The following is a 12,493-nucleotide window of genomic DNA, read 5'->3' as shown; positions in this document are numbered from 1 at the left end:
AATAGATGTAAACAATGGATTTGGGAGGTGATCTGATGTCGGATCTGCGGGCGATCTATTGGTGTGGGGGGGGGGTGATCAGATTGCCCGCAAGGGGCAGGTTAGGGGCTGATTGATGGGTGGCAGTGACAGGGGGTGATTGATGGGTGATTGACGGGTGATTGACAGGTGATGAACAGGTGATTGACAGGTGATCAGGGGGGATAGATGCATACAGTACATGGGGGGGGGGGGTCTGGGGAGAATCTGAGGGGTGGGGGGGTGATCAGGAGGGAGCGGGGGGCAGGGGGGATAAAAAAAAAATAGCGTTGACAGATAGTGACAGGGAGTGATTGATGGGTGATTAGGGGGGTGATTGGGTGCAAACAGGGGTCTGGGGGGTGGGCAGGGGGGGGTCTGATGGGTGCTGTGGGCGATCTGGGGCAGGGGGGGGAAATCAGTGTGCTTGGTGCAGACTAGGGTGGCTGCAGCCTGCCCTGGTGGTCCCTCGGACATTGGGACCACCAGGGCAGGAGGCAGCCTGTATAATACACTTTGTAAACATTACAAAGTGTATTATACACTTTGTATGCGGCGATCGTCGGGTTAACATCCCGCCGGCGCTTCCGTATGGCCGGCGGGATGTTGCGGCGGGTGAGCGGCGCCAGGCGGAGGCGGAGGATCGCGTCACGGATGACGCGATCGCTCCGCCCATGCCCATACAAGGACCGCCGCCAATTGTCAATACGGCGGTCCTCGCGGCGTCCACTTCCCGCCCGCCAATTATATATACGGCGGTTGGGAAGTGGTTAAGTCCCCACATCATTAATTAGTGTTCCCCTTTGCAAAATAATGATGCTACATGCCTCATTTACCCTTAAAAACATTTCTTAAAGCAATTTAAAGGGCACTTCCAGTTTTTCTATCCAGATATCCGAATCCGGCCGGATATCCCGGATACTGGGGTCGGATATTCGATTCGGATTGGAAAATTTTGAACTCGGATATCCGACCCGGATCGAATATCTGGGTATCTGGATCCGAATTAGTTCCAGATAGTGAAAAATGGTATCCGAGCACCACTGGCTGCAAGTCGATCACTGCTCATAATTGGCCTAATGAGGGAGCCACGGTCCCGCCTCCAAGACCAGCGGCTCCAGTCAAAATGGCAGGCTTGCAGCGCTCCCCCTGATTGGCTGCAGCGGTAAGGGAATTAACTTACTAGGAGGATACAGTCGGCTGATGGGACAGAGGGGGCCGGTGAGGTACAGGGAGACGCTAGGCACGGCAGCAGATGGAGATAGACTGGTCAAAGGAACACACACACAAGGTCACAGGGGGCAGATGGGACAGAGGGGACCAGTGAGGTACAGGGGGACATGTGGGGGGGGGGGGGCAGATGGAGATAGACTGATCTCAGCGGGACACACAAGGTCACAGGGGACAGAGGGGGCACAGGGGGGCAGATGTGACAGAGGGGACACATTAGGGCCCAGAGGACCAGTGGGACACAGGACTTTGGCCAGAGGGGAGAAAGGAGGGCACGGGTGAGGGGGGGGGGGGGCAGATGGGACACATGAGGACACTGGGGACACAGGGGAGGGGCAGATAGGACACTAGGGACACAAAGGGGCAGATGGGACAGAGGGGACACAGGAGAGCACAGAAGGGCCGGTGACACACAGGGGACACCAGTCAGAGTGGAGACAGAAGGACACAGGGGGGCAGATGGGACACTGGAGGGCACTGGTGACACAATATTTGGGGGGGGGGGAATCTACAAGACAGCCCTGGACCATAGACACACCAGGTTTAGTATATAATTTTTTTTCCCTGGTTCTTGCCCTCTAAACCTAGGTGCGTATTATAGTCTGAAAAATACGGTAATCCTTCTGTCTGTCCTTCTTAAAAAATGCTTTCCATGCGTCCTGCCCATGGTAAAATGAGGTGAGATAAAACAACAATAAGTTTTCATCAATAGTGATGTAGTGAACATCAAATTTTCGGTTTGAGAGCGTGAACATGAACTTCCAGCAAAAGTTCGTGAACAGGCAAACCGCCATAGACTTCAAAGGACAGGTGAATTTTAAAACCTATAGGTACTGTTTCTGGCCACAAACGTGATGGAAAAGTTGTTTCAAGGGGCCTAACACCTGGACCGTGGCATGGCGGAAGGAGATCCATCCAAATGTCCAAAGGGAAGTCCCACCAAAATTATGTAATTGATGCAGAGTCGTGTTTTAATTTCTAAAGGGCAGAAATGTATTTATTTATTGTATTTATAAAGCGCCTACATATTACGCAGCACTGAAATCACAGTACATTCCCAAATGTGTTGAATTAATGTTCGGCGTGCATACACGGCGATAAGGTAGTGTAAGGGTTAGGCCTAGTTCACACTGACAGAAGAAATGCAAACAATCGCAAAGAGCTTAAGTTATAACATCAGGTGAGCATATCATTGTTTTTGCTAGTTGACACCTCCAGGACATAAATGTTAGTCCTCTCGACAGCAATCTTTGTGTAGTGGCCGCCATGCTTGTGGGCACATTCATGGAAGTGCAGGCGATGGCAGTTTTCCAGCCCCTATGGTCAGACTGAGGTAGTGCAATGACAGTTAATTGACCAAAAAATACACTGATTCTGCACTGAGGCCTTATACAGTTGGCAGTAGTGGATACTAGATGCCAGTAGTGGTGGTGAAACATTATTGGGTTATTGTTGGTGCACTGCTTGTACCAGCAGACCAACAGCTAACGTCAGCACTGGATACACAGAATTGCAATATAACAATAGCAAGAAAAAGAAAAACAGCCCTTACAAGGTTGATTGATTTATCAAGTCAGTGCACTACTAGGACCAGCAGACCTGTGTCCAACAGCTAATAGGACACTGGAGACAGAAAATTGCAATATAACAATAGCAAGAAAAAGGAAAAAAGCCCTTAGAAGGGTGAACTACTATAGCACTAAGCACTGACTGCACCTGTTTGCAACAGCTAAAGTGCACTGTGTGGACAAACTGAACAGCAATATCACAAGATCAAAACACAGCCTTTAGAAGGCTACATTATGTAGATGGTGAATTGGAACTGTAGCAGCAAGAAACTCAACTGGAGGCAGAGAACACAGGCCTAACTAATGCTTTCCCTAATAGCAGTACAGCTCTGTCCCTAGTCTCCTTCTTAGCAGCACCCACAGTCAGAGTGTAAAATGGCTACTGTGCTATCTTTCTGATAAGTGGGGGGTCCAGGTGGGAGGGATAGCTGATTGGCTGCCATGTGTCTTCTGACTGAGGTAAGGGGACAATTTTTGGCTCCATTATAATGTATAGGGGGTGAATGGAACAAGCCATATGTTCCCGAATAGACACGAAAGAGATCAGGTGTTGTTCCCCGAAAACTAATCACCAGGTGAACAGTTCGGACAATCTCTATGCATCAATGGCTAGAAATTCTTCTCTCTCTCTCTCTCTCTCTCTCTCTCTCTCTCTCTCTCTCTCTCTCTATATATATATATATATATATATATGTATATAGCTGACAAACTGAAATTATTCCATGTAACAATAAGTATCTGTTTGTTTATTAAAGGACCCAATACAGTGGGTTGAAAAAGTATTCTGCCCCCTTGAAGTTTTCCACATTTTGTCATATTACTGCCACAAACATAAATCAATTTTATTGGAATTCCACATGAAAGACCAACACAAAGTCGTGTACACATGAGAAGTGGAACGAAAATCATACATGATTCCAAACATTTTTTACAAATAAATACCTGCAAACTGGTGTGTGCATAATTATTCGGCCCCCTTTGATCTGAGTGCAGTCAGTTGCCTATAGACATTGCCTGATGAGTGCTAATGACTAAATAGAGTGCACCTGTGTGTAATCTAATGTCAGTACAAATACAACTGCTCTGTGAGGGCCTCAGAGGTTGTCTAAGAGAATATTGGGAGCAACAACACCGTGAAGTCCAAAGAACACACAAGATAGGTCAGGGATCAAGTTATTGAGAAATTTAAAGCAGGCTTAGGCTACAAAAAGATTTCCGAAGCCTTGAACATCCCAAGGAGCACTGTTCAAGCGATCATTCAGAAATGGAAGGAGTATGGCACAACTGTAAACCTACCAAGACAAGGCCATCCACCTAAACTCACAGGCCGAACAAGGAGAGCGCTGATCAGAAATGCAGTCGAGAGGCTCAAGGTGACTCTGGACGAGCTGCAGAGATCTACAGCTCAGGTGGGAGACTCTGTCCATAGGACAACTATTAGTCATGCACTGTACAAAGTTGGCCTTTATGGAAGAGTGGCAAGAAGAAAGGCATTGTTAACAAAAAGCATAAGAAGTCCCGTTTGCAGTTTGCCACAAGCAGCAAACATATGGAAGAAGGTGCTCTGGTCAGATGAGACCAAAATGGAACTTTTTGGCCAAAATGAAAACGCTATGTGTGGCGGAAAACTAACACTGCACATCACTCTGAACACACCATACCCACTGTCAAATATGGTATATAGTATATATATGGTATATAGCATATATATATATATATATATATATATATATATATATATATATGTATATATATATATATATATATATATATATATATATATATATATATATGTATACATATTGGGCTTGATTCACAAAGCGGTGATAACTCAGTTATCACGCCTAAAACACTTTAGGCGTGATAACCTTTGCACCAGCAAAGTTATCACCGCTTTGTGCTCTAACTCGCGCGAAGTTCACGCGCGCGCGCAAAGTCCCATAGGGCTTAATGGGCACTTCGTGCGAAGCACAAAAAACTTTGCGCGCGGGAGTTCGCGCGAATTCCTTCAGATCACGCCTAAACTAAGTTTAGGCATGATAAAGGGCTTTTCACAGGCGTGCAAAGTGTTTGCACCGCTTTGTGAATCAGGCCCTTACTGTATATACTTCCAAACATTTCAAAATGTTTGCTAGAGCAGAGTAACAGTGCACTGTGCGATGTTTTGGGCATACCCGGTGCAATGTTTTAGGCGCACCCAGTGCAACATTTTAGGCGCACCCGGTGCGCCATTTCCTTCACACCGGTGCGACGTTTCGCGCGTGCCTTGCAGCGCTATACTTTGCATGCAAAACTTTTTGCCCTTGATTAATGATTGGTAATTGTTCTGATCAGTGACACTTTCAACAGCATTAGCCTGTCTAATTCCCCTCATTTGTGTCTAATCACAAGTTGTAATTTGATCTCTCCCCTGTGTCACATGACTACCATGGCAGATAAGGCAGATAAGCTCATTTGAAAGCACAGTATGTTAACAATATGTCTGCTACCATGAAAGCAGGAAGTAGAAACAGAGCAGATTTATTTCAAAATGTGTATCAGCTGTAACAAAGAAATGCTTTTCTTTAAAGGTTATTATGCTGTTGTGTATCTTTTAGAGCAGAGAAGAAGTTCTAAATTCAGATTCGCTTTACACATTTTTTAGTCAATTTATTTAAAACCATAAGTGTGGCAATCAAACAGTAAAAACGTGTAAATTTCTACAAACATCCCCATAATAATAATCTATTAGTCAGGACAGACTGCAAGCAAAGAGAGTCTCCAGGAACTGATCTTGGTCAATCATTTAAACAGGTTAAAAATAGAGATTAATGGATTTTACATTGGTATTGATATCCAAATTAGAAGAGCTACATGAAATGACGTTTGTGTAATGCACAACAGATTTCCCTCACAAATAATGAAAAATGTTTACTAAGCATACTTAAGGGAAATGAATGCAAAGATTCTATGCACATTTGATCAATTCATTGCAAAATTAAACTTGATGTGAACATATGCTGCTATCTCTAGATTACCAGCAATATTTACAATGATACACAACATTAAGTTTCATCGGGGAATGTGTCCTTATTCTCTCAGCGAGGGAGTTTTTCTTTAGGAGAGGGAAGACCAATTCAGAGCACTATTTGTGACAGGGTAGGAACATGTTCCTCTGATGAACTCTGAGGGTCCTACTTTGTTTTATTAATGTTTTTGGATTTTGTGCTTCTTTGTACCTAGCTTTTTAGCTATGGTATGGTCTCATTTTGAGGAGTGCAGTGGGTGGGGTCAGAGGATAGTTTGCTTGCTATGTTTTCTCTGACAGCATATTGTCTTATGGTGGTATTAGGTTGGTGGACAACCTGTTATTCATAGTATGTCCCATGAGTGAAAAGGTGTTTTTATATGCAGACAAGTGGCTTGATTCACTAAACTGTGATAACTCATATCACAGCCAATTTCGCGTGCATTTTTGCATGCGCGAAAATTTGTGATTGCACGCCAAAATGAGCGCAAAAACGGCCATGATATGAGTTATCACAGTTTAGTAAATCAAGCCCAAAGAGTGAATGCAGTCTTCATATATTACTTGCTTTAGACACTATTAAATATATATTATATACAGTACATATTAGCAGTTATTTACATTGGTCCTGTAATTAAAAAATATTTATTGTTTTGCTGTTTAGTCTACCTTTGTAAGTTTCTATTAGTGTAATGTGATCCCTGTTGGTGATACACCCTATCAAATCTGTCCCATTTCACTGAGACTAAATCACTTAAGGAAAAAAATAATTAATTTTATTCATCATGAGAAGCAGATATCACTATAACTATCTGTTTTCCTTTCTTTATTGCCTTTACTTTTAGCTATTTCATTAAAGTCCCTATGCAAACAGTCATTTCATTATAGTTAAACATTATTTTAAAATTATTTTTATTTAAAGTTTATTTTTCACATTGCCTAGTTGTTTTTATTTCTTGATTCTGGGCATTCAGCACCTTAACATGTTTTAGCAAAAATATGTGCCTTTCATGAGGGAGAAAACATCTTTTTTTTTTAAACGATTTTCACATTTGCAAAAATCATTGTAAATCTAGGCCCCTGATGGAAAATTTATAGTGAATTTATCTTTGCAGAAAGGTCAGCATAATACCATGTCCTCTTTTGTTTCAAGAAACATCACTATTTTTAAAAACTATGTTCAGCTTTTTATTTAACTGCACTTATAGTGAGATCCAATTGATCCATAATGGATGTATTAATGGCATCCATCTGAAAATGGCGCCTGTGAATAATGGCGCACAGTGTTGCCGCTAATCCGTTTGCCGCTTATCGCTATTTACCGTTAAAGCCTTATTGTTATTTAGCGTTAAAGCCTTATTGTTATTTAGCGTTAAAGCCTTATTGTTATTTAGCGTTAAAGCCTTATTGTTATTTAGCGTTAACACACAAACCCCTCTCTGTACCTATCCCTAACCCCTAAACCCCCCGGTGGTGCCTAACCCTAACCACCCCCCTGGTGGTGCCTAACCCTAACCACCCCCCTGGTGGTGCCTAACCTTAACCACCCCCCTGGTGGTGCCTAACCCTAAGACCCACCCCTAGTGGTGCCTACCCTAACCACCCTCCTGGTGGTGCCTAACCCTAACCACCCCCCTGGTGGTGCCTAACCCTAACCACCCCCCTGGTGGTGCCTAACCCTAACCACCCCCCTGGTGGTGCCTAACCCTAACCTTGACAGTGTTACATTAAATCCATTCATTGTTTTGCAGTTAAATAACTTCTGCAGTTTGGCTTATGTAGGGCGCTATTGATAAATAACGTTAGTGTGTGCCACTATTGATAAATAACGTTAGTGTGTGCCACTATTGATAAATAACGTTAGTGTGTGCCACTATTAATAAATAACGTTACTGTGTGCCGTTTTTCTTCTTTTTTTCCCTGTGCGCCATTATTATGCAATACTAACGATAAATAGCGATAAGCGTATCTTTTTAATGCGGCGCCATTTCTATGCATAGGCACTGTGCGCCATTATTCACTGATCCCGTATTAATGGGCTCATGCATGGTGGGTCTTTAACAAAAGACAGCCTCCTTCCTTCTGATATTTGTATATCTTAATTGCCTGGTGTTTATTTATATTGATCCTACTGAACATGCAATGCACAGATCAATAAGATAGGCTGGCCAATCAGCTTTTCACTGGATGAGAAGCCTGCTTTTATTAATTATAATGTTTTAAATCAGCCACTGCCAAAATAAAATGGAGGAAAAACATTGAACCAGATAGATTGCCAAAGGGCCCTTTTCCACTGCCAGCATTTTGTATTCTGATTCCGTTAGCTACAGTTGAAACTAATGGCAGCCACAGCAAGTGTTTTCATTAGTGCGCTCCATTTGTGACACAATTTTCTCCTGAGTGCAAATGTTTTTAATACATTTAGTTAAAAATCAACTTGGGGTACAGTTTCTGAGACCTTTTAACACTATCTACTTTTTCACCAATCCTCTGTTCATTGTTTTTCCTTCTTTACTCCAAGCTCTACACAGAAAATCCTGCAAACTGAAATTAGCGCACTAAAGCTAATTTTAAAAAGTAAAAAAAAATGGTCTTCAAACATCTTTGGTAACTATCAAAGAAGTAATTGCAGAAAACAAGTAAACATACTGATTTCTTCCTCAGGAAGAGAACCCATAGTTCATACTATTTTGTCTGATACTTTAAATTAGACAGCATTGCAAGAACTAACAAATTGTGATCCTACCACAGCTTTTTTATATTAAGATCAAGTTAGACTCTTGATAAGACTTGGTTCACACTTAAATCTGTACATTTCTGGTCCAGTCCAGTTCTGTCCTATCAGTTTTGCAGCAGTTTTCTGTCAGTTTTACGTTACTGGACCAGAAATGTACATATTTTATATGTGAACCCACAGAAAACCATACAAAACAAATACAAAACTGGCAGGATTAGACTGGAAATGTACAACCTTTAAAGGACAACTGCAGGGAAAGGGATATGGAAGCTGCCTTATTTATTTGCTTTTAAACAATACCAGTTGCCTGGCTGCCCTGCTGATCCTCTGCCTCTAATACTTTTAGCCCTAGACCAGGGGCCCCCAAACTTTTTCAGCCAAGGGCCTGGTCAACATACTTCAGACTGCTGAGGGGCCAGAACATACATAAAATGATATTGAAAAACATTACATTGAATCTAGGTATTGATTCCCCTCCAATCATGCCCGGAGGAGAACTCCCATCAGCAGCCATTCAGTCATGCGGTGCCTGAAGAACGTCTTTGTGCACCAGACAGTGAAGCATACCCAGGTGATAACCTGCCGTCCAGTTGGACAGCAGTGGCACCTGATACAGAATTGGATATGAAGCCAGCGAATTACTGCTCACTGGCCTCTACAGTATGTGTATGTGTGGTGCCAGCACTGCTATTCTATATGTGGGCCGCTAATATTTAAAGGTGCAGTGGGCCACATCCATAAGTTACACATTTTGTGTTTAGTGGCCAGTGAAAAAGCCTCGGGGGGCCGTATTCGGCCCACGGGCCGTAGTTTGAGGACCACTGCCCTAGACCCTGAACAAGCATGCAGCAGATCAGACGTTTCTGACATTATTATAAGATCTGACAAGATTAGCTGCATTCTTGTTTATGGTGCGATTCAGACACTGATGCAGCAAAATAGATCAGCAGGGCTGCCAGGCAACTGGTATTGTTTAAAAGGAAATAAATATTGCAGCCTCCATAACCCTCTCATTACAGTTGTTCTTTAAGTCTATTCTGAAAGATATCATAAGGTACTGTTTAAAGTAAGCGAATACAAGTTATTGTCCTAATTCAAAACCTCCTGCCTTAACAAATGGATAAAACGTTACAATACTCTACTGCTATTGCTATTTTCATCAAGTAAATTTAGCTGCTGAAGATTAAGAACTGTAACAAAACTCAGTTTGTACCCAAGAATGAAAAAGGTATAAAAAGTCAATGAAAATTACACTTAGCAGTTATTTAGCAAAACCGATGAGTAAAATTGAAACATAATGTCCTGCAAAATGTGAGAAGTCACAGTTTGTTGAACTTTTAAATAGAAACATGAGCTGAGAGGAGCCTACCAAATTTACAATGTGCATAAATCTGTTCTCTGCTATTGATTTTTGCTCAACCTCCATTGCCAAGGGCTTAGGGCTAACAAGAAGATGTTTCCTACACTGATTGCTATTCATTTACTTGTGACACAGGAATCTAATTCAAGATTTACTTTCTGTGACTTAAGTTTTCAAAACCAGAACCTCTCTGGGAATTAACTTTGTTCAAAATTGTAAAGGAATGTGGAACCGTATTTGTTGCTATATATATATATATATATATATATATATATATATATATATATATATATATATATATATATATACACACTCACACATCTTTTTAACCTTTTGTGTCTTGGAATTTTCTATACATTTTGATCATTTTAAAATTTGTCACAGTAATTACTATGTCTACCACGGTACAGAACGCATCATGTAGATAGTTGTGCCGCATTAACTTACGTGCGTTACAAGACGCAGTAAAGGCATAGCACGGTTTAGTGAATCATCCCCATAGTGTGATACTGTTTCGGTCCCTCAACATTCTTCTAAACTCCCAGTGCAAGTGCAAAAAAAGTGTTTTGTTCTTGCACTGGGAGTTTGAAGAGTGTTGACGGACTGAAACAGTATCACACTACTATGTATAGTATTTGTTTTTAGTTCAAAGCAGAATATATTGGGAGATCGCAGTGGATTTGTGTGCACAAAACTGTTGAGGATTGGATTCGCCATGGTGAACTTGCAGGACTTATTAATATTCTTTTTTACAGGGTCTATCTTTGGGTTGGATAATAGTATAATGTATGCATTATTTTATTGCAGAGTAAGCAGCAGTATTGTCAATTTTGTGAGGATACACTGTATAGGTGGTACAGCCATTTTGAGTTGTATAGATAATTAAAAACAGTTTAAATGGAGAGGTAATATTGGCTTACCTTGCCCTGGAGATATACAATAGTTATACATGGTGGGAAATTTCAATTTAATTTGCACAAAAACACGAGGACATCCATCAAGATCGCCTCTATGTTTTAGAGGTTGCGGTGATGTGGCACATTGTTCCACACACGGTGGTCATGCCACAGAGCCCAGCATTACTGGAGAACCATTTGGGGAACTACCAAAACTATATTGGGACGACACATCCCCTTTAGCCGTAATACGTTTTGCGTGGCTGTCCTACTTCTTCAGGTCAATGATGGTAAGTAAAGTGCCAATGGCTGGAGTTTGATGGCTCGAACACATCTATTATTAATAAAAGCAAGAACACCGACAGTGTGTAGCATTCCTAGTGAGGGTTAGTACAGTTTCAATGCTTTCCTATCAGCTTATTTTTCACTTATTGCAATCTAGAAATATGTGGTCAACATTTAGGTATGCAATTTCACTGAGTTTCATGCACTGCTCTAAAGGTCGTCAAATATTCATCCCAAAAGGCTTAAATTCATTAGGTCAGTGACAGCCATAAAGGGCTTGATTCACAAAGCGGTGCTAACCTACTTAGCACGTCTAATGTCTTTAGACGTGCTAACCAGGGTGCTAAGTAGGTTAGCACCGGATTTCTCAATCAGATCACGCGCTAACTTTGCGCGCGCAAAGTTTTACGCGCGCAAAGTTTTATGCGCGCTAAGTCCCATAGGCTTTAATGGCCACTTCGCACGGTGCGCCCTGCGCTCTGTGCAGTGTGCGCGTAAAGTTTTACGCGCGTAAAGTTTTACGCGCATAAAGTTTTATGCGCGAAAAGCTGGTTTAGACATGCTAAGGGGGTTTTCACAGGCGTGCTAACAGTTAGCACCGCTTTGTGAATCAAGCCCCAAGTGAAATAATGATGTAGAGCCACACTGTTTCATTTGAAAGCATTCAAGTGTCAGGTGATGATAAAACCACTTGCTCAGCCCTTTATCAAATGACCACTTTAAGACTACTGAGAGGGTGTGCACTTCCCTTTACACAGTAGGTCAAACAATGCACCTAGTATTAAATGCATTCGATACTTAATATGATGATAATAACCCCTGATATTTTTGTATGTCTTTGCATTATTCAGCTGTGCATGACCTATTATAAAACTAGTCTATTACGGCTAACATCCCTCTTGTGTATTAACAACGTATTCATGATTTGCCTTTTAAGAACAATAAGTTGTTCTATTCACTGAGTGGAAAGAACATTCCTCAATGCATTCAGCACTTTTAGCGTCTGCTCTTTGTCTTGGCTTATAGATACTATATTTCTTACAATCGAGTAAAAAGTCTATCCTTAAGTTTCGCAATTTGGCAAGTCCGTATCTGAGTTACACATGGAATTCTCAGGACTTTAGGATTATCAGCCAGAGCCGAGGTCACTTCTTTCTCAGATGATAAACGAGGAAGTAACCTTGACAGATCACGGCTTTTATGTGAGTCCACTGGGAGCTGAGAGAGCAGATGGATTTTTGCTTGTGGTATCCTTTGCTTGAGATAACTCAGTATCATTACCAGACTGAAAAAGTGTCTCCTTCAGAATCGTGTTTTGATGAACTGCTTCCTACATTTTGGGAAACCTAGTTAATAGGTTTTTTTTTTCCTGGATGTCCAGGTTCATTGACA

The sequence above is a fragment of the Hyperolius riggenbachi genome, chromosome 5, assembly GCF_040937935.1.
Source record: "Hyperolius riggenbachi isolate aHypRig1 chromosome 5, aHypRig1.pri, whole genome shotgun sequence".
NCBI classification, from domain to species: Eukaryota; Metazoa; Chordata; class Amphibia; order Anura; family Hyperoliidae; genus Hyperolius; species Hyperolius riggenbachi.
The sequence above is the reverse complement of the archived record's forward strand: the minus strand, read 5'-3'. Positions refer to the sequence as shown.